Below are 23,734 nucleotides of genomic sequence, written 5' to 3'. Positions count from 1 at the left end.
TTCCGTCGGAGGCAGCGGCAGGCTCGACGTGGGAGGCATCATGCCTCGGGGCCATCAACATCAGGGGTGCAGGCATCGGCCGGAGGGCAGGAGAACCCTGGAATGGGAGTGGCTTCCGTGTGGGAGCGGTTGGGCCAGCAGATAGGTGCGGAGCGGCAGCGGGCAGAGGAGGAACGGCTCACAATGGTCAGGGCGGAGAACTCCATGCAGAGGGCGCTGAGGCAGGCTGAGTGCCTCGAGGGTCTTCGCAGGGAGTTAGAGCTGGACACTGCTTTATCCCTGCGAGGCCCCGGGGCCAGGGAACATGCCCGCCTCCAAGCCATTGAACAGGAGTTCGATGATGCCCTGGCCCATGACAACATCCAGTGAGCCGTTGGACTAGCCCGCTGCCCATGTAAATAGTTATGTAGTTAGTGTTAGGTTTCCTTTGTTTTTGCATTTTCTTTGGACCTTTTGGACAATGGGCCACATTTTTGTATATAGTTATTTTTTTTTAGGTAGTGTTGTTAGATAGGTTTCATTTCTTTTGTTGGGATCATGGACCCTGTCTTGTTCACCTGTACATAGTTCACTGTTGGATTTTCTTTTCTTTTTACAATGTACCCATGGAGCAATGGCTTTCAATTATAATTTCCCATTGGATTTTATTTTGTGGACTGTGACTTTGGACACCATTCCTTTGGATTCTGATTTTTGGTTTTGCATTTTGTCACGGACATGCTTCTTTTTACTTTTTTTACATTCCCATTTCTGTTAGTTTATTTTTGATTCAATTCATGTTTCCTTTAATAAATATTTATTCACTGACACCCATTGGGTGTATGTGAGGGACATGTGTTCGTTTCCAAACTTGCACTTGCTGTTCTATCACGTTATTGCCATTTCTGAGTGGGTGGATGCAATACTCGGGTGGGTGTTTTGCATTTGGAGGCTGACCATAGGGACCAGGGATCTAGATTGTGATGACATGTTGGCTGGGGAACATGAGTTGGACATGAGTGGGGGCCTGCTGGCAGGTGCCCACAGTGCTGGGGGTGGGGGTGCAGGGGAACATGAGTTGGACATGAGTGGGGGCCTGCTGGCAGGTGCCCCACAGTGCTGGGGGTGGGGGTGCAGGGGAACATGAGTTGGACATGAGTGGGGGCCTGCTGGCAGGTGCCCCACAGTGCTGGGGGGTGGGGGTGCAGGGGAACAAGAGTTGGACATGAGTGGGGGCCTGGTGGAGGCTGCCCCTGCACTGCTGGGGGGTGGGGGTGGTGGGAGACATGAGTGGGGGCCTGGTGGAGGCTGCCCCCGGTGGCTGGGGGGTGGGGGTGCAGGGGGACATGAGTGGGGGCCTGGTGGAGGCTGCCCCTGGTGGCTGGGGGGCGGGGGTGATAGGGGACATGAGTGGGGGCCTGGTGGAGGCTGCCCCTGGTGGCTGGGGGTGGGGGTGATAGGGGACATGAGTGGGGGCCTGGTGGAGGCTGCCCCTGGTGGCTGGGGGGTGGGGGTGGTGGGAGACATGAGTTGGACATGGGTGGAGGCTTGGTGGAGGCTGCCCCTGCACTGCTGGGTGGTGGGGGTGGTGGTAGACATGAGTGGGGGCCTGGTGGAGGCTGCCCCTGCACTGCTGGGGGGTGGGGGTGATAGGGGACATGAGTGGGGGCCTGGTGGAGGCTGCCTCTGGTGGCTGGGGGGTGGGGGTGATGGGAGACATGAATGGGGGCCTGGTGGAGGCTGCCCCTGCACTGCTGGGGGGTGGGGGTGATAGGGGACATGAGTGGGGGCCTGGTGGAGGCTGCCCCTGCACTGCTGGGGGGTGGGGGTGGTGGGAGACATGAGTTGGACATGAGTGGGGGCCTGGTGGAGGCTGCCCCTGGTGGCTGGGGGGTGGGGGTGATGGGAGACATGGGTGGGGGCCTGGTGGAGGCTGCCCCTGCACTGCTGGGGGGTGGGGGTAATAGGGGACATGAGTGGGGGCCTGGTAGAGGCTGCCCCTGGTGGTTGGGGGGTGGGGGTGCAGGGGGACATGAGTGGGGGCCTGGTGGAGGCTTCCCCTGGTGGCTGGGGGGTGTTGGTGATAGGGGACATGAGTGGGGGCCTGGTGGAGGCTGCCCCTGGTGGCTGGGGGGTGGGGGTGGTGGGAGACATGAGTTGGGCATGGGTGGAGGCCTGGTGGAGGCTGCCCCTGCACTGCTGGGGGGTGGGGGTGGTGGTAGACATGAGTGGGGGCCTGGTGGAGGCTGCCCCTGCACTGCTGGGGGGTGGGGTGATAGGGGACATGAGTGGGGGCCTGGTGGAGGCTGCCCGTGGTGGCTGGGGGGTGGGGGCGATGGGAGACATGAGTGGGGGCCTGGTGGAGGCTGCCCCTGCACTGCTGGGGGGTGCGGGTGATAGGGGACATGAGTGGGGGCCTGGTGGAGGCTGCCCCTGGTGGCTGGGGGGTGGGGGTGATGGGAGACATGAGTGGGGGCCTGGTGGAGGCTGCCCCTGGTGGCTGGGGGGTGGGGGTGGTGGGAGACATGAGTTGGACATGGGTGGGGCCCTGGTGGAGGCTGCCCCTGGTGGCTGGGGGGTGGGGGTGGTGGTAGACATGGGTGGGGGCCTGGTGGAGGCTGCCCCTGGTGGCTGGGGGGTGGGGGTGCAGGGGGACATGAGTGGGGTCCTGGTGGAGGCTGCCCCTGCACTGCTGGGGGGTGCGGGTGGTGGTAGACATGAGTGGGGGCCTGGTGGAGGCTGCCCCTGCACTGCTGGGGGGTGGGGGTGCAGGGGGACATGAGTGGGGGCATGGTGGAGGCTGCCCCTGCACTGCTGGGGGGTGAGGGTGCAGGGGGACATGAGTGGGGGCCTGGTGGAGGCTGCCCTTGGTGGCTGGGGGTTGGGGGTGGTGGGAGACATGAGTGGGGGCCTGGTGGAGGCTGCCCCTGGTGGCTGGGGGGTGGGGGTGATGGGAGACATGGGTGGTGGCCTGGTGGAGGCTGCCCCTGCACTGCTGGGGGGTGGGGGTGGTGGGAGACATGAGTGGGGGCCTGGTGGAGGCTGCCCCTGCACTGCTGGGGGGTGGTGGTGGTGGGCGACATGAGTGGGGGCCTGGTGGAGGCTGCCCCTGGTGGCTGGGGGGTTGGGGTGATGGGAGACATGGGTGGGGGCCTGGTGGAGGCTGCCCCTGCACTGCTGGGGGGTGGGGGTGGTGGGCGACATGAGTGGGGACCTGGTGGAAGCTGCCCCTGGTGGCTGGGGGTGATGGGAGACATGGGTGGGGGCCTGGTGGAGGCTGCCCCTGCACTGCTGGGGGGTGGGGGTAATAGTGGACATGAGTGGGTGCCTGGTGGAAGCTGTCCCTGCACTGCTGGGGGGTGGGGGTAATAGGGGGCATGAGTGGGGCCTGGTGGGGGCTGCCCCTGCACTGCTGGGGGGTGGGGGTAATAGGGGACATGAGTGGGGGCCTGGTGGGGCCTGCCCCTGCACTGCTGGGGGGTGGCGGTGGTGGGAGACATGTGTGGGGGCCTGGTGGAGGCTGCCCCTGCACTGCTGGGGGGTGGGGGTAATAGGGGACATGAGTGGGGGCCTGGTGGAGGCTGCCCCTGCACTGCTGGGGGGTGGGGGTGGTGGGAGACATGAGTGGGGGCCTGGTGGAGGCTGCCCCTGGTGGCTGGGGGGTGGGGGTGCTGGGAGGCAGGAGTGGGAGCCTGGTGGAGGGTGCCCCTGACTGCTGGGGCGTAGGAGGTGCAGGGAGACAGGAGTGGGGGCCTGGTGGAGGGTGCCCCTGACTGCTGGGGGGTAGGGGGTGCAGTGAGACAGGAGTGGGGGCCTGGTGGAGGGTGCCCCTGACTGCTGGGGGGTGGGGGTGCAGGGAGACAGGAGTGGGGGCCTGGTGGAGGGTGCCCCTGACTGCTGGGGGTTGGGGGTGCTGGGAGACATGCATTGTTGATCAGTAGTGCAAGGTGACATGTGGGTTGGCTGGGGGGTATGCCCATGGTGGATGGGCTGCCTGCGGGACATGAGCAGGGGTGCAGGGTAGTCCCCCGTGGTGTGGGCTGCCTGCAGGGGCCGTGGAGGTTGTAGAGCGAACACCTGGGAGGACCCACACAGCCAATTCACGTGTAGTACTCCCCAGAAACCCTGAAATACACGTACCCTGCTGAAATTGCGTGTGGAACTTCCCGCGCACCCCTGAAATACACGTACCCTGCTGAAATCGCGTGTGGAACTTCCCGCGCACCCCTGAAATACACGTACCCTGCTGAAATCGCGTGTAGAACTTCCCGCGCACCCCTGGAATACATGTACCATGCTTGCACGGGGCCAATCGCGTGTGGAACTTCCCGCGTACCCCTGGAATACACGTACCCTGCTCGCACGGGGCCAATCGCGTGTGGAACTTCCCGCGTACCCCTGAAATACACGTACCCTGCTGAAATCGCGTGTGGAACTTCCCGCGCACCCCTGTAATACACGTACCCTGCTGAAATTGTGTGTGGAACTTCCCGCGCACCCCTGAAATACACGTACCATGCTGAAATCGTGTGTGGAACTTCCCGCGCACCTCTGGAATACACGTACCCTGCTCGCACGGGGCCAATCACGTGTGGAACTTCCCGCGCACCCCTGGAATACACATACCCTGCTCGCACGGGGCCAATCGCGTGTGGAACTTCCCGCGCACCCCTGAAATACACGTACCCTGCTGAAATCGCGTGTGGAACTTCCCGCGCACCCCTGAAATACACGTACCCTGCTGAAATCGCGTGTGGAACTTCCCGCGCACCCCTGAAATACACGTACCCTGCTGAAATCGCGTGTGGAACTTCCTGCGCACCCCTGGAATACACGTACCCTGCTCGCACGGGGCCAATCGCATGTGGAACTTCCCGTGCACCCCTGAAATACACGTACCCTGCTCGCACGGGGCCAATCGCGTGTGGAACTTCCCACGCACCCCTGAAATACACGTACCCTGATGGAATTGCGTGTGGAACTTCCCGCGCACCCCTGAAATACACGTACCCTGCTGAAATCGCATGTGGAACTTCCCGCGCACCTACTGAAATACACGTACCCTGCTGAAATCGCGTGTGGAACTTCCCGCGCACCCCTGAAATACACGTACCCTGCTCGCACGGGGCCAATCGCGTGTGGAACTTCCCGCGCACCCCTGAAATACACGTACCCTGATGGAATCGCGTGTGGAACTTCCCGCGCACTCCTGAAATACACGTACCCTGCTGAAATCGCGTGTGGATCTTCCCGCGCACCCCTGAAATACACATACCCTGCTGAAATCACGTGTGGAACTTCCTGCGCACCCCTGAAATACACGTACCCTGCTCGCACGGGGCCAATCGCGTGTGGAACTTCCCGCGCACCCCTGAAATACATGTACCCTGCTGAAATCGCGTGTGGAACTTCCCGCGCACCCCTGGAATACACGTACCCTGCACGCACGGGGGCAATCGCGTGTGGAGCTTCCCGCGCACCCCTGAAATACATGTACCCTGCTGGAATCGCGTGTGATACTTCCCGCGCACCCCTGAAATACACGTACCCTGCTGATTTTGCGTGTGAAACTTCCCGCGCACCCCTGATGCACACGTACACAGGACATTCGCGTGTGGAACTTCCCGCGAACCACTGAAATACACGTTCCCCGCTTGGCGTTTGCTGTTTGCCAGCCCTGTGAACTGGACCAGGGTTAGTGCAGCCCTTTGCGATTATTTGCGGATTTTGAAGGCTTTTACTTGCGCGAGGGCGTTCTTGGGGGCCAGCGGCTGCATGGAGCCAGGTCTCGGTGATGGCTAGGAAGTCTAGTTCTTCTGCTAGAATGAGGTCTGCTATGTCTGTGGCATGGGCTACTACAGATCGTGCGTTAATTAAGGTGCCTCTTATGAGAGGGGTGATAGATTTAGTGTGGGTGGCTGTGGTGGTGAAGTTGTGGGCCTTATGCTTGGTATTAGTTTGGCTGTGCTTGGGTGTGTCCGTGGCGCGGTTGGTGGAAGGGACCGAGTGCATGGGTAGGCTCCGGTTAGTCAATTTGGATTGGTTGGAGTCTCTGGATCGGGGCTCATATAATTTGGGTAATCTGGCACGTAGTTTGGTGTTTCCGGCACGTAGTTTGGCAGCGAGGCTACATGGTGTAGAGAGGTGCATCGTGAGTGGGGCAGTGGTGCCTATGGAAGCAGAATAAGAGGTAAGGCTGGGGTGGCTGGACAGGTGGATGAGGTGGAGAATTACTCTCAGCAGTGCTGATAAGATTACTGGTAGGTACATTCTGTAGGTATAAGTGGGGTGTGGTAGTCAGTTGGCAAGGCAAGTAACTGCTAAGTGCATTTTAGGTGGTCGGAGTGGTTGGTCAAGAATGGGGCAGCTGGGTACAAATAGTATGGCAGAAAAGTCTGTCTAGGATCGACAGTCACAAGCTGGGCTAAAATACAATGTGCAGGCAAGTGAGAACCAATATGTCAGCAGGTCTGACTAGGTTTGACAATCACGAGCTAGGCTAAAATATAATGTGCAGGCAAGTGGGAACGAATATAGCAGCAGGGTCTGTCTAGGTTTGACTATCACAAATTAGGCTAGAAACACTGTTCAGGCAGGTAAGAACCAGTATGGCAACAGGGTCTGTCTAGGTTTGACAATCACAGATTAGGCTAGGAACACTGTGCAGGCAGGTAAGAACCAGTATGGCAAGAGGGTCTGTCTAGGTTTGACAATCACAGATTAGGCTAGAAACACTGTGCAGGCAGGTAAGGACCAGTATGGCAACAGGGTCTGTCTAGGTTTGACAATCATAGATTAGGCTAGAAACACTGTGCAGGCAGGTACGAATTAAGACAACTGGCAATAGTGTTGTTTCCAGTGGTCACTTAAAAATTACTCTAATAAAGCGGGAGCAACAGCAATACACCTCAATCATAGCATTACAGTAATATGCGTGGCAGTAGTATCAGAGTGTAAATATATGGTTAGCAAGAGAATAGTTGGCTAAGGGACAGTAGTGAAACAGTCAATTATACGTTTTGGCTAGCCCAAGTGAGCATTTTAGCTCATTCAAAAAAAGAGAGGATGATTTGGTTAACACACCATATAGGCTGTAGTGAGCCAGAAATTCAAAAATGCATTACACTCATCAGCGCTTGTGAGCTTGAGAAGGGTTTGCAGAATGTGGGGGCCTAGTTTCCTGATGCATGTGGCACTCAGAATAGTCTTCTGACTCTCGTCTCCTCCCAGGATTGGCGGAGTACCCTCCCCCCACTGCCCTAACTGGGAAGCGGTCTTTAGGATACTCTTTTTGGGCTTGATTTCCTGTAGTTCCCCACCAAATTTTACAAACTGATCTCTTGGTAGGTGGTATTTTTGAAGATCCAATTCCCAGGCTCTCCCCTCCTCTCAGTCTTCCTGATCAGAGAGGTTAGCCCTAACATTTGGGGATTGGTAGAGAGACGCCCGTCCATCAATTTCTGGGAGGCGCTGATCTGTTATTCCCATCTTACCCATTTTGTTGAAGTCTACCATCCCCATGGCCCCTGGTTCATATGAGTCAGTGGACATGAAGGAGTTCATTGCATTGAAGTGGTTAGAGTCCCTGAGTACAGGGTTCCTGAGGGGATGATCAGGGGTTTCACTGTCCCTCACTATCCCTTCTCTTTCAGCCCCTATTCCCTGGTGATATGCCACCATCTAAATCTTTTGTTCCTCTAGCAGGGCCTTACTGGTCTCAATAATCCGCTCTTGCATGGCTATCTGCTTGTGGAGCACATCATTATTTTCACAGAGAGCCTCATTGTCTCTCTGCACTTCCTGCCTGGTTTGGAAATACTGGGTCAATTTCTGCTGCAGGAGATTCACCTCCTGAGTTTTATCATTATTGGTCTCGGTGTTCTTTTCCAGAGCATCCTCGACCCGCCTGGTGTACTGTAGTAGCTTCTCATATTTTGTGTTTTTGCTTAATGGAGCTCCTCGAGGGCCAGCTTTCTTTCCTCTAGCTTGGTTTTTAATTGGCTTACTTCCTGACCTAAGTTGTCCCTCTCCTGACTTAGAGTGCCCCTCTGTTCAGCCAGGCCGTCCCTTTGCTTTTTGAATGCACTAGATTTCTGGCGCTCCTCATTAAATTCCTCTTGAGAGTCTAGATCTTTAATAATTAATGTATTGTTTTCCTCTTTCAAGGATTCTATGTGGTTTTGTAAGGTAACTACCTGCTCTGTGCAGGCTCTATTAAAATGTAATTGTTGCGCCAGTTTCTGTTGACTCTGTTGTAAAGAGTCAACCCTTTCCTGACACTCATCTTTCAGTGCCTGAACTTAGGTATCTTGCTCTGCCTTCTTTTGCTGCAGGAGAGCCAGATCTTCTTTTAGTTTTGTCAGATACTGCCTAGCTTCTGTCTCTGATTCTTGGTTCTTCAGTAGCCTTTGCTCTGCAGAGTCTAGATCAGTCTGGATTTTCACTAGTGTTTCCACTTGATTCCTTGCCAGAACTATGTTCTCAGCATGCTTTTCCTGCGATACCCCTATGTGGAGGTACAGGTAGGCCGCTATTTTGGCAATTTTACTTTGCTCCTCTTTTACTTTTGGGGCCATGTACAGTTCACTAAGAGCTTGGTGTAATGGGCCCTTGTCCTGTCATGTATCTAGGTCCATGGCAGTGACCTGTTCTTTGATTTCCTGCAGCCAGACCTGCTAATTCTGTTCTAGCCACTCACCCCTGACAAACAGTTTGTGCATGTGGTGTTCCCTAGCCATTTTAATTTCTACTGGGATCGCCATTTTGGAAATATTGATTTCGTAATGACTTATTTTAGGGTTAATTTACTTTTTACTTTTACAAATAAGCCTGATTCCGGAGTATTTATTTTGAGAGGTGCTTGTAGAGTGTAGAACAGTACACCAACCAAAGAAGGTGTCTGTACTCTGCAGGCTAGTATGCTGTGTTAGACTGTCACGGGTGGTAACTCGAACTCAGAATCACGGCACGAGCCCCCAATTCTGTTAAGGATTTCAATCAGGCAATACACCTGGGTCTCGCCTAGCATGTAATGCACAGATGAAATACTTATTTATTGTGTCTATAGGTTCAATATTCTGAGTGATATACCACTTATAGCACACCCTTCTCAAAATACCCCCTAGCCCCCAGGTCACACTGAACCAGAAATCAGGCTGGTTGGTAAAGGTATTATTTATTTATTTATTTAAAATACAAATCAAATATGTTTTATATATGGGGCAGCAATCACTAATGTGGTGACAAAACAATTCAGAAAGTAGGTAATGCAGTTGAATTCACTTTTGAGCACACAGGAGCTAAAACACAGGGAAAAGAACAGTTTTGGTTTGTAGAAAAGATAGCGCTTAGGTTATGATTTCCCCCTGCAAAGTACTTAATTCACAAATTAGCAATTCTACACAGATGTAAGTAAGCAGCAGGTATTCAGGAATGAAAGAACAGTATATAGAGTTTGAATGCAATCATCCCTCCCCAAACAAGAGAGAAAAGCGTTTTGGAACTTTTACACTTTTAAAATGACAGTTGAAAACGGCTTGGTGAAACAATGAAAAGTGTGCAAAAATCCTTAAATTGATATAAATTCCTATGGGAGCAACACTGAATAGGTCCTAACAAACATAAGCTAACATATGAGCAATGCTACACACTTTAAATCAGAATGGAAGTTTGGAAATACTTAGAATGGGAAAAGACACCTGTACAAAATTTGAAAAAATGCCAATTCCCCCCTAATTTTTGCTATGTTATTTTTAATAAAAACTGGTCAAATATACTGATTCGCAAATGTTTTTAGTTGTGAATGTAGCTACAGGTTTTAGAATTAAGTGGGAGTTGAAATTAAGTCTCTAGCTATAAAATTCAAGAATTTAGGCACGTTTGAATGAGAGGTGTCTTTGAAAATAAAGGTGCGAAAATGAAGAAAGAAATCCGTTTTTACAATGACAATTATGCTGTAAACTAGGGTATTCAGGCTCGTTACCAGTTTGAAACACAGTGGACCCAGAGTGGTCCACGGAAACCAACCCCAGCACCTCTGTGTCCGCCTTGGAGGACTCAGTCAGATTACCCGTGGGATGAATTTAAGGGTTTGGGATGTTCACAAGACAAAAGGATTTTAAGAAATTATTACTTTTAAGAAATTATTACTAGGACAAGAAATCAAAGCAAGGTTTCAAGATTGATGTAACACTATTACTATTAGTTCTTAAGTTAAAGAGAGAATGGTCATATATTGGGATAGGACAAGGCAAATATACTATGGGTTGGTATGATTCCTGTTTATAGTTACAGTCCACTGTAAATTAAGATTGGACCGTCAGGTTCTGATCATCATGGGTCGGGTCTACCGGCAGCAGGGCACCTCTGGCGGGATGGTCAGCGGGGCAGTTCTCTTCAATTGGACTGGCACCTCAACTGGAATGGATTGGATTGGCCCTTCTGGTCATTGGACACTGTAGATCAGCAGTATGGCGAGTTTCAGTGGGCAAGCTTGAAGGGTAGCAATCCAGACTGGATCAGATTATTTCCCTTAAGTGGGATGGTTCAGGATTTGGGCCTAGCTGAAGATGAGTTCAGCAATTGCTGAGGCCTGGGTTTTGCAAAGAAGTCTGGAATCAGCTGCAAGATGAAGAAGTCAGGAACAGAATGACAAAGTCAGGACCAGAGGGTCACGCGGAAATCAGGATGTAGTCAGGAATCAGTGTGTCTGTGTGTTGTGAGGTTCCCATATTTATCATGCCAAGTGACATCACTCAGTTTATGGTAGAGGTAGAATTACAAACCACACCCCCACGGCTGTGATAGGTCAAAGGCACTTGCCTTTTTCTGGTTGGAAGACAGAAAGAGCTGTCATATTTTATGATGCGACTTGGGAACTCCCACAATTATTTGAATCACAATTTAACTTTCCCACAAATATACATTTATATAATTATGCCCTCTAATACAATCAGACACATGCGTTGCATATTTTATGGGTTACATTTAGATCCAAATCCTACGTCAGTGAGAGCTGGCTTTGTCTTTCTGTGGAATTTTGTAAATTTTTATCATAAAGGTTTGGCCTAACAATTCCTAATTCAGTACATATCTGTGCAATCACCCCTAAAACCCAGATATGCAATATTAGACTTGCAGCATTAATAGTCTTGGTGCAATTAGTGTTTCTGTATAACTTTTGTTCCTTATGTAGTACAGGGTTCAATCACATCTTTAAACAAAGAGCATAAATAGATTTACAACCACCAACTTTTAGATGTATCCTCCTTTATGTGGCAAAATTAAAAATATTTAAAGCTTAATTACAAATATGCATTTAAACAGCAAAAGTCCTTTAGCAGTTTTTTTACTTTTCTTTCACTGGCATCAGCTGTCAAATTCCTTTGATCTGGGCCGGGGTCCAGAGGGAAGTTTCCTGTCCCTCCCCTGTGGAGCTGAGTGTTCAGCCTACCATTGTCTTTGGCCGGGCCACAGACTAATGTCTAATGAGTTCTTTGTTCTGTGTATGCGAGAAACTTCCATCAGCAATTAGTCTTTTCCTGTCAATGACAAGGGGCCTCATTATGAATCAGGCGTTAAGGGGTTAACGGCGCCGTAAACGGCGCCGACCCTTAACGCCTGATTCCGAGGTCCCTTCGCGCCATGGTGAGTTTAACGCCTGCTTTTTGCAGGCGTTAAAATCCATGGCGCTAAGGGACCATGGTACTAATTACGCCACCGTAATTTACGGTGGCGTAATTAGCGCCTTCCCCACTCCAATTATGCCCTATGGGGCAAAAATGGGAATGGGGAAGGGTAAAATGGGAAATGAGGATTTACCGCCCCACCCACCTTGGAATGGGGTGGTAAATCCACCATCCACCATGGTGTAAACATAGTCTACACCATGGTGGTAAGGGTACGACCCAGGCGGTAACTTACCGCCTGGGTCGTAATGAAGCCCAAGGTGTCAACCATTCCCAAGCTGAGGCTGTCAGCCCGGAATTAAATATTTAATTAACTCAAGACTGGGTTTTGACTTTAGTTACCTACATCTTTCATTAACACATATAAATGAACAGTTATCCGTGTATTTTGACATTAGCAATCCTTTGACTTTTCTTCAAGAATTAAACCTTTAAACCAAAACGTGCTTTAAACAGGCGATTTTGCACTTTCTTCCTGAAAAACACATTTAACTTAAGTCTTTTACTTCAGATTTTCCTCTGCAGCACACACATTTTATTCAGCAATGTTTCTGTCCTTGAGTGCTGGGATTTGTCTGCAGTCTGGATATATGTATCCAGCCTTTGGTTGGAGTTCTCTCTGTATAGCTGAAATTGTTACGTATTGCCATTTTAGCCGCATTTTTCCTGTGAAACTGAAAATAATGTTGCTGGCAGGGCTGGATTGGCCCGTCGGCCAATCGGCCCGTGGCCAATAAGTTCCGAGGCCCTGGGGGCCGGTTTGCTGTGTGTGGGCCGGTGTGCTGGCTGGCTTGCACGGCGCACAGCGTGTGCATTCATTAAAGAGAGGTAACACGCGAGTGTTGCCTTTCTTTGGTGAATGCACTGGCCTGGTGGTGCCCTGGGCTCTGGGCCGATCCGCCGACAGTGTGGCGCCAGTTGTTGCAAATGCAGTGGGTCACGGCAAGGGGAGCGGCTCCTGGGCCAGGAGCCGCTCCTTTTGTTGCGATTCATTGCATTTGCAATGGCAGGTTGTTGGGGGCTGGGCCGGTCATGTGAATTTCTGAAGTCTTCCTGGTGCTGAGAGGGCTGAGACTGATTGACCCGACGGCCATTCAGCCCGTGGCTGCTGGACCGAAATCATGGATGAGGCACTGGGCCTGGGGCCGGTTGCTGAAGCCCACGCCTGGGCCCACAGTCGGCGGACGTAAGTTACACATTTCTTTTTTTTTTTTTTTTACTGGCTGGTGTGATTTCCAATACGCCAATCATGCAGTGTTAATAAGTAACGCTGGTGCGCACAGAGTAGTCCTCCATTACATGTTTGTGATCAGAGGGAATCATCATGAGGATTTCCAAAATGTGACCGACTATTTCTTATGGCATATTTGGCGTGGCCTGGCTGACCCAGAGTCATGGCAGGACAGGACAGGACACAGAAAATAAATAGTGCCCTCGGCTGCACAATTAACACAAGCCCGGCAATTACTAATGTAACACGTTTCACTGTTAGTACTTGCGTTCTTATACATACATTTGTAGACAATTGAAATCGGGATTGGTGGGGGGGTGGGTTGGGGAGTTAGTACTTGCATGTCAGTGGAGGGATCGGAAGATTAGGGGGTTCAGACCGCTCATTCTCACTGCAGTTATTAGGTGTGTGTGGTTTCAGATATGAAGGGGAGAGTTAATTGCTTGTAACATTGCGAGTGCACTAGAATAGTCTCTTTTGAATGTGTAAAGAAGTTAGCTTCCCCCACACAAGGAAGTGTCCCCCCCACACATTCTGTGATGTTAGCGCCCCTCCCAACGTTTGAAAGGTTAGCCCCAGCTCTCCCGACGAAATGTTAGTGTAGATGCACCTCTGCCTAGTCCTAATCTGTATTTCCAATTGCATGCTGGAACTTGTAGTTTGTTTTTTCCCATTGTAAGGAATAGCCTACAAGTCCCAGCATGCAGTGGGGAACAGAAACAGGACTGGCTCGAGGAGTCAAACATGTATGTGGGCAACTTGGCAGCTATGCAAGTTCAGGGAGTAGGGTCTGCATGAAGAGTTGCGTCAACGTGGCACTCTCCAATAACGGTGAAGTCCCTTAATGTGCGCATGCGGGGCTGGCTATGCAGGAAGCTTTGCATAGATTGCAAGGGAACATGAAGGCCTTGACTCGGTGCTAGGGGCGTGAAGGTACGCTGACAGGGGGCGAGGTCTGTTGCTGCCCCAGGTGCCCTTGTGTTCGGTTGTGTGAGTGTCCACACGCAGTCTGTGAGATTGTGTGCCTCGATAGCCCTCTGCACAGATGACTGGGGTGTGTAACCGTTTCGATGATTGTGAACTTTCCGCCTCTCCTGTCCTCTGTGCCCTACACTGCTTTTCAAATGCAAAATACAACATTAATATTATCACGTTTATCAGAAGTGTGCCATGACACACCCTTCCTGCTCCTAAGCGCTGTAATAATAGGCGTTACATTATCATGAAATCTAACCCTCAGAATCAAGGCATTACCAACAGCCGGCTCGATAAATGGCTGGTAAAACAGCACAGCAGGTTTCAGTGCTTGCTGCTGAGATGGGTGTGTTCTGCCGGTTCCAATCCTGCCAGGGTCCACTCAGCCTTTCATCCTTCTGAGGTTGCCAAATGCACACTAATTGCAGTTGGCTAATATTGATTGTTTATAAAAGTGTTCTATTTAAAGCGCCTCGGTCAGAGTGCTATGAAAAGAACAGATTATTCTTATGATAAATGCCTAAGTGTTGAATAATGTCACCATCTTGCATTAGTGTCACTGCTGTGTGACTCCGTTTCAGGCAGGCCAATATAAGCATAATTTTGAAAGATTTCCTTGCTTCCTTGAGAGATATACGCATCGCCCTTTTCACTATGCTGTGTGTGAAGCTGGATGATACTGGGTATGCATGGATGGGCAGGGAGATGATAGCGCTGTAATGCAGCTTGCGGGGAACAAAAATGAGGATGTTTGCAATATAGATTCCTTGCCTAAGTGCCTTCCTTGGACAGGACGCCTGGGGTGCCTGTCCCTGCCACCCTCAAGCACTTTAGGCGTTTTCTTTATGGATAAACCACTGTGGATTTTGTGATTTTAGAAAAGGTGTAATGTGTGTGTGTGTTGCGAGGGGTGGGGGAATGCATGCAGCAGGGACAGCACTGGATGACCAACTATGCAGGATCTCTTTTTCCAGTATTCATATTTATAATTTGAGGTATATCGATATGCTCAGAATCACACATTGTTTATTGCAGGCACCGGGATTAGAACCCGGGCTTGCCCACTATTTCACATCTTCTCGACAGAGTTTCTAGAATTCTGCAGTGCTTTCAGCAAAACATTTCGCTTAGAACATTTTCAAAGGCACACATTTTTCCTAGCATGGTTAGGTTCGCAGCCAAAGTCGGTGGCATAGTTTCCAAGGAGGCATAAAAGTCAGACCCCAGTCTCCCTGGGGACGGTACCGGTGACCACACGATAATTCATGATTTGAATGACAAGATGGCCCTGAATGAGTTCCGGAGAGATCCCGCCTGTCTGCAGAGGGATGTTGCGATGATTTATGGCAAAGCCGAGACAGTATTTTATGGTCAGATGGAATTAGTGTCTCATCAGACAGAGGGATCCCCCTCCCCGTATGGGTGAGGTTAAACCCAATGATTTAATGTTCTCCATTGATTCCCAGTTTTAAATCCACAGGAGAGGCACGGGTGTATGCGTTACTTAAGGGGATTTGATGACAGACAGTGTAATCGTCAGTCACTGTGTGAAACACATTAGTAAAGTTGGTTCCCAGTTTAGTGCAATAAAAAATAAATAATTGAGGACGAGAAGAGAATGTCATTAGTATATGGCAAGAAACCATCTGGGACATTTTAAAGGCATTTCAGATTGGTTTGCTTAGGCTGAAAGGATGGGCCAGTAGATGACATTTCACCTCAATATGACACAATATTACAGCACGTGCTAGACTCCATGCATGTGGTCTTAAAAGGTGTGGTGGTTCTTTTCCACCAAAAGATGCCACGATCTCAAACCACCATGCACAGGGCATAAACCTGGCATCAGGGTGGCAAGGGATTTAACAGTAAAGAGGTGGTCTGTGATGGCCATCCGCAAAGGGGAACAGCTTTGAAAAGCAGTTGCCATGTTTGCCCAGGGGATCTGTGATTCCATTACCAAGGTCAGTGGATTCACAGTGGAAGAGAGGAGCATAGCAGGCATTTTGTTTTTAATAGAAACATGTTTGTATCACGCCATCATTTCCCGCTTCAGAGCATGAAAGGGAAAAGGGAAAGGGGTGCAAGAAACTAAATGCAGAAGATCTCCTCAGGAAGGGAGGCTTCACTTGTAGATTTCCAATGTCCTTATTTAAATAGACCGAGGAGCACTGGCAGGTGTTTAGGTCTCTTTGTAATCTTAGGTGGTTGGGAAGCAGGCGGGCTGGGGCAGGAGTTTTTTCCCAAAGAAATTGAGTTGATGTTAGGGGGATCTACACCCACACCTTTATTTTTTTTTCCTCGACAGCTTTATTTATTACCACAAGGCAGACAGATAATTGACATACAATGTTCCAAAGCAATACAGAGTTTGACTGAGTAACAGCAGATTCCTCTAATCCCTACCTCTAATCTAACAACCCAATATCTGCCACCCCCTCCACCCTTTCCCCACACCCAGACTCAACATCAGTAGTCCACAAGATCTACACACGTATGATAAGCGTATCCATCAGTAGCATATTAATACCATATTAAAACCAGTGATTACTCTGATGTGAAATATTGTGCCCTGGGACATGTCTAAAGTGTTTTGCGAAGGCAGTTGCTCTTCCCTCCAAACTAGAGGATGAATGAGGTTGACTACCACAAGACAACAGTTGCCCACCTGCCCAGGCGCTTTATAAAATCTTGCGTGCTACAAACCAAGTGTCCACAAAAGCCATTTTGAAAAGTTGGCCACCCTATTGCAAAGGGCAATTTATCCAGGTGCGAGTTTTTGGCATAGCATTTTCTGTAAAGTCGTGAATTGATGCGATTCAGGGATTATGGTTTGAGGGCCACTTTTTTGAGGCGATGGGTGGGCCACTTTTTTGAGGCGAGGGGTGGGACACTTTTTTGAGGTGAGGGGTGGGCCACTTTTTTTCGGACGTCCGGGCCTATTTTTTGTCCCAGTCCGACCCTGGTTGCTGGGCTGCCTTTTTCATGAAATACATGTCTTAGCTGCTGTCAGTCAGTGAGGCCCGGCTCCTCTGAGCCACTGGAAGATTTGTAACCCTTTAATTTCAATGGTTCACTGGAAAATGAAATGGATCTACCGCCAAAACAGCACTTTGAAGGTTGCACAGCTGCATTTTAAAAGGCATGTTTGGTTTTTAGCCCAATTTTGCTGCCTTGCTCCATGTTTGAATGTGACAGATCCCACTGGCATGCTCCTGCAGTGAGAATTCTGCTTGTACCCCCTACTTTGACTGTGTGTGGCAGGGGTGTGTGGCCTTTTGTAATTGTGACCCACATGCAGTTTGGCAGATTTTTGCGCACATAGGGGTTAGCACATACATTTTTGGCTGTTTCTTTCCCCATTTGTAAATTGATGCAGTGGGGTATATCGGAATGGGTTAAAATATCCCACAATAGATGCCTAAAATGAACTCTCAACTGCCCAGTGAAGTAAGGAACCCCCAGATGCTGATTCAATTATGGCACAAAAAGGGGATCCAATTATTGGGAAAGGTTATCAACTGTCAAGGCGAAGTCCGTCCCAACGTGGAAGTAGCAAGAACTCCTACCTCCCCTTGACGGTCTTTGCGCCTGGATTAGCTGAAGCACAGGTCACCGCGACCCCCACGGGGAAAGCGGGTTAGGGTCCACGGATTGGATGGGTTTCGGGATAACCGGATTGAGGGTTAGGGAGCTGTTATGGATAGGAAGGGGTTTTTAGGGTTGAGTTGTTCCCAGACTCTGACCTTCTGAGCCTGGACTACCTTCTCCTTGGTAGTTGCCTTTGTAACTCCTTGGGCATTCATTCAGTCATGCATTCTTACCACATGCATGCTTTACCCTCAAACTGGAACCCAGCACTTGTTTGCCCCAGTTTTGGGATTTTCTGTAAACACAATAGTCTATCGGGCTTCAATATGCAAATAACGTCTGCCCCTTGTTACGGAACACCATAAGTAAAACATATATTCTGACACATAATGCACTTAGCTCTAGTGTTCTGAGTGTTCCAGTGCGCTTCTTCCGCCCGCCGGCTCCGCAGACTGTGCGTTGCGAAACGATCTAGTCGTTGTCGATAGCGGCTCACTCCAACAAAAAGGGAGAAAATTAGCTTTGCCCTTTCACGCCTTGTGGCTTTTCACAAGTGCTCGCTACTGCGAATACAGCATAGAATGACCCACAACAGGCGAGTATACTGCTACGTTTTGCACCCGCAACTGGCGAATGCATGTCACATGCAAGTTTAGTGGGTTAGTTAGTTCGCGAACTTTCGCGTATCTCCCCCGCGGAGTAAGTTTCCTTAAAAGTCACTGGTAAGCGGAGTCTCTTTCCAGTGCACACTTCCCTCTGGTTAACTTTAAAAAGCAGGCAGGGTACTTATCTTTGACATCGCAGGGCCTGAGGGTGTGTCCAGTTGCGAGGGCAGCCCCGCGAGAAGCTTCGCTGGAGCTCCGTGAGATGCGTCCTCTCGGCAGCTGAGTCGAGCACGGACAAGCTTTCTGGGATCGCGCATGCGCGGTAGCTTCTTCGCGCATGCGCGTTGTGTCGGGCGTTGTCCTGGGCGTTTCCTGGGCTGCTGGAACTGCAGTTTCAGGCCCGGGGCTGCTGGGAAGCGTAGTCTTCCTGGTTTTCTGAGTCCTGCACACCTTGTACCCCTACACCAAGTACATCTGCAATGGGGACAAAGGTGGCGGCGACTCAGAAACGTTCCACCCACAATCCCTGCAACCACCCTGCCTTTATTCTTACCATGTGGGCGTAATGCAGGCCGTGAGTTTCTGACATCAACACATTTAAGATCCTGTGAATTGTCCTGTGACCAAAACCGATTATACTGGGAATGGGGATCTCCGGGTGTTGATGAAGTTTTCCAAAATGTTCTGAATCAGACAGTTTGTTGTTACAGTGATCCATCTCTGGATGTGACCAGTGGGTGGTACGTACCTCATTCTGAAGCCTGGTGTTAAGTCACTCTCATGATGCGGCCACACCCGGTAAAACTTGCGAGAGGTTGCATACTGGCCACACATGGGTCAGGACCTCGTCCAATACTTGTAATTTTGGGATATTTTGACCCATTCCATATATTGGAATGGGTCAAAATATCCCACAAAATCCCTGCCCCCCTGACTTCAGCTAGACTTCCAGTCGTGGGGAAGTCGGGCACGTGGGATTTTTCTTTCTGTCCATGTGAAGCGGTGTAGGTTCTTCTTCGGTCAGTGATTGATGCGACACGCTCTCCTCGCCGGCTCTGGTTGGAGTAGAGACGATACCCCTATCTTCTCTCATGCTTTCTTTTCCAGTGTGGAGCGACACTCCAGATTTCTTTGGTTTTTCCTCCCGGTCCCCGAGGAGGCCCTCCTTGGTGATTAAGTACACTTAGTGCCAATACTAGAAAACAGAACATACCCCAGTTATGGACATTTTCTCACTATTGCTCCAATGGTGATTTCAGCAGTGGGATAGATGCTTGCATTCAGTGACAAATTACACTATTCCCCCACAACATTCCCCACATGTATTTAATGACCATTTCAAATTCTCCTAGGTTTCATCCTTCTCTCCCTCTGGGTTTTCTGCAGGTTCTTCTATTTGCCGCAAAGTATGCCTGGGATAGCAACTCTTTAGCTGGTTTACATGGACCCACTTGTCTTTCATCCAGCAAGTCACATCTGGGGATGCAGATTCTGTAGCTGAGGCCTGGGATGTTGACCTCTCCTCCATTTCTGAAATTCCATTTCCTACCGTAGCACTAGTGCTGACCGGAAGGCTTTCTTTAGGACTGCCAGGACCCTGAGATTTACTCTCCAGCTGGGACTGGGCTTGGCAATGACTGGGGTCCAAATTAATCTCAAGCTGGTTGAGGAGGTGACTGCTCATATAAAAGGCGGAAGGAACACCTTGCACGACCCAACAATGATGTACTATGCTTTTCTTATCTCTAGAAATTTTGATCATGCAACTGCTAAGCAGAAGATGTTTGGAGCGGGGCATTTCCAGGCCCCATACCCATTGCTGAACTGAGTCTATGGTGGGTGGCGTCTGGTCTTTTGGGCGTTTCTTTAGTAATACTTCACTGATTAAGCTTTCTTCGCTATTCAAGTCATCTCGGGCAAGAACAGACTCCTTCCCGTCATTTAACTGAATCGGGAGGAAGAGCTGTTCGCCCTTCTTCAGAATGCCAGCTACACTTAGCGCTGGTTTGATATCAATTTTGGCTATGGAATTGGGATTTTCTGATTGTGAATTTGTATCGAATTTTAGAGTATCTCCTTCCAGTGTGGAATGCCACTTGAGACTGGAGTGAAGGTTGCTTTGCAGAAATTGAGAGGAGTTCCCATCACCAGTTTGTTGTCCCACAACTATGATGGTAACGTCAGGGATTTCGTTATTTTGAAGGTAAAAGTTAATTTGGTCTGGTTTTTGTTCAACCATGTGGCATGTGCCATTTAGACTAACATGCTTGACACTCTGTTTTCATTTGATTGGCCTGTCAGTCTGGGTCCAGAGTACCTTATTCACACAGTCTATTAGGGGAGACAACCTACGGAGGAGGTCATTCCCTAATAGACACGGGGTACCCTCTGGTGCCACAACTATGACTGGGTGCTTCATCTTGTGTCCCCCAATTTTAATTTCCAGCTCTGTGGACCCCTCAACAGGAATTTCCTTCCCGTCAAAGTTCTGGAGTTGTCCAGGAAGAGGGGTGAGAGGGATCTGGTATCTCTCCCCCCTTCCTGAATTTAGCTGCTCAAAGACTCTCTTTGACAGCAGAGTTGCTTGAGATCCAGTGTCCACCAGTGCTGGAATTGCACATTGCCCTTGCACGTGGATGGTGGCGTAGAATCTACCTTCCTTCTTCTCCAATGGGCAAAGGTAATGGGCGTTCTTGGTTAGCTTGGTGGTCAACTTACTTATTTCTGACTCTGACACCGGGATAGTTGGGTCAAGACTCGGTGTTGGAGTTGTGGAATCCAGCAAAGAATTTTGACAGGCAGTCAACAGAAGTGGTTGGTGAGGTTTGGGGTGCCTCTTGTGCTGGTACTGGGCTGCCCCCCCTTCTAGGAGGCGGTCCCCATAATGGAGTTGGGTGGTTTGGGAATCTGAACAGGCAATTTCACACTCAGGGATTCGAGGAGTCTTGGGCTCCTTCCTTTCTGATTCGTGCCCCCCCTTTTTGGAGACAGTCACCAGAATGGCTTTCGGGAGCTAGGGAATCTTCTCTCTCTGGTTGTGGGCCACCCTCCTCTTTTTGGAGACAGTCCCCAGAATGGCTTTGGGGAGCTAGGGAATCTTCTTTCTCTGATTCTGGGCTACCCCCCCTTTTTGGTGGCAGTCCCCAGAATAGGTTTGTGCATGATTCTGTGTGGGAGCTTGGGGATCTGCAAAAAAAAAATAGGACAGTTGGATATTGGGGGAGTTTTGGGCTCCCCTGGTTCTGATTCTGCCCCCCTTCTTTTGGCAGTCCCCAGAGTATTTTTGGGCAGTGTTGTTTTCCAAGCAATCATTCTGGGGTTCAATGATGGGAGGTTCTAACTCAGTCCCCACATTTACCCAGTCTTTCTTAGGATCTCTCGGGACCCATTTTTCTTTGGGAGGAGTTCCCCCATCCCTGAAGGAGAAGATCCTTTTCCCAGAGTCCTCTGAGGGCCCCTCTCCTTCAAATTGGAGGACACTAACCTCCTCCATAAAATGGGTCTTTTTAGGTCCTTTATTTCTCCTACCAGCCCTCTGTTGCTTAGGTTGCAAACTTTCGGGGGCAGGAGATTTTGGTTCCGATTCCTGGGTTTCCAGGGGCTTTTCACAAGTGGTGAAGAAGCTTCCTCTAAGGCTTTACACCTCCCTTCCCCCATGTCTCCTCCTTTGGGTCCGGTGAATTGTCGGGATTCTCGCCCCGTCATTGCTCTGGAGTACCAGACCCTTGGTTTGTGGAGTTCTGAGCTGCCATGTTCATCTGAGGGTTCTGCTGAGCCCTCAACATGCGACCCAGATCCTGGGACAAGTTCTGTACCTGGCACTCCAGTTGGGATACCTGCTCTGGCTGGTACGGGGGTCTCTGGTCCACACTAGTTGGATCACAGGAAGGGTAACTTTCCCTTCTCCCATAATACCTTGGGTTGGGATAGTTCTGGTAAAATTCCAACCTTCGCCTCCCCTCTCACGGATTGGGCTGTCTGGGCACAGGAAAGTGGGGAAAGAAAGGAGAGTTGTTTTGTGGGTTGAAGTTTGGTGGGTACCGGGGAAAGAAGCTCAACTCAGCATTTGGGGGATTACTGCCCTCCGGGGAAAAGTTAGGAGGGAAGTTTCCTGGGTTGGTAGCTATCTGGTTGGACCCCCCCTTGGGCTGGGGGAGTCCACATATACCCCAGGATGGGTTTGTTACCCTTGTGTCGGCAGTGGTCGAAGTGTATGAAAAGAAGTAGTGGAGCTATGTTCCCTGCTGGCCTGCCCCTGCTCCCCACAAACCCCATTGCCACAAACCCTCCCACACACAATACACCCCCCAAACACTTGCACCTGCTGTTTAAGAGAACGTTCAGTGCAGTGCACTGAAAGTGAAGGTTTCAACTTCTTCGTACACTTTTATTTTAAAACAAAAACATTCCGGAACGGTTTCTTTTTAAAATAAAAGTATAGGAGCTGTACAAGGTAAATTAAAAAAGTATAGGAGCACCGCTCCCGACCGCTCCCGCTCACTTCGACCACTGTGTGTCGGGAGCTTGTGTAGTCCGGGTAGTTGTGGGTCCCATTTGTGGGATTACCTCCCTGACAACCTGTCTGGGATTGGCCTGAGGGCCTTCTGGTTCTTTGGTTGGGTAAGTTCTGTATAGGTATATTTTTAGGCCCCCCATCTCCAGATCTAAAATGGAGGCAACCTTCACCTCTGCCACCTAAACAGTAGCAGGGGTGTTGGCTGGTTTGGGGGTTTTATTGGTGTTTTTGGTCTCTACAGGTTCTGCTCTTCATAAATACAGGTCACCTGTTCAATGACCCAGTCTAGTGATCTCTTCTCGTGAAAGTCCCTCACGAGCTGGGTCATGATGTATTTGGTGAGTGCATGGAAGAAGGTGTTAATGAACTCCCTACTGTATGTGTGCACACTCCTGATGGTCTGCGCAAAGGCACGTTTAAGTTCTTGCACAAATTCTTGTGGGGCCTGATCTTCCCCATACTGCAGATTGTAGGCCGCCTTGTGGGCCTCTTGGGGATTTCTATGGACCAAAAAATGTTTTAAGATGGCCGCCCTGTAGGTGGACCATCGGGTAGTTCTGATCCTCCAGCTCCTCAAAGAAGCTGGAGTACTCGGGGGAAAATGTCAATTTTACATATTGAAAAGTATCCATCATCTGTTCATATAACTCAAGGTGTTCCCAGACTGAATACTTGGCATTTTTGTGATAGGGAGTTATAACACTCCTAATGACCTTGATCTGCTTCAGGGGATCTTTTTGTATAGCCTTCTTGATTTTGTTGGCCTTTTTAGTCTTAGTCACCCGTGTCCACTCATCCTCTGACTCAGAGGCACTACTACAGGAGGTGGCTATTCGATCCTCTAGGCACTCCCTGATTCTGCGAGCTTGAGAAAAGGCCATCAGAAGAGTCTTCTGACTCTCCCCTGCTCCCAGGATTGGCGGAGTACCCCCCCCCACTGCCTTGCCTGGGAAGCCGTCTTTAGAGTACTCTTTTTGGGCTTGATATCCTGTAGTTCCCCCTACAAATTTTACCAACTGATCTCTTGGTAGGCTTTATTTTTGAAGATCCAATTCCCTGGCTCCCCCACTCCTCTGTGTCTTCCTGATCAGAGAGTTTAGCCCTAACATTTGGGGATCGGTAGAGAGATGCCCGTTCATCAATTTCTGGG

The sequence above is a fragment of the Ambystoma mexicanum genome, chromosome 6p (assembly GCF_040938575.1).
Source record: "Ambystoma mexicanum isolate Mex_15411 chromosome 6p, UKY_AmexF1_1, whole genome shotgun sequence".
NCBI lineage: Eukaryota > Metazoa > Chordata > Amphibia > Caudata > Ambystomatidae > Ambystoma > Ambystoma mexicanum.
This window is presented reverse-complemented; position numbering follows the sequence as displayed.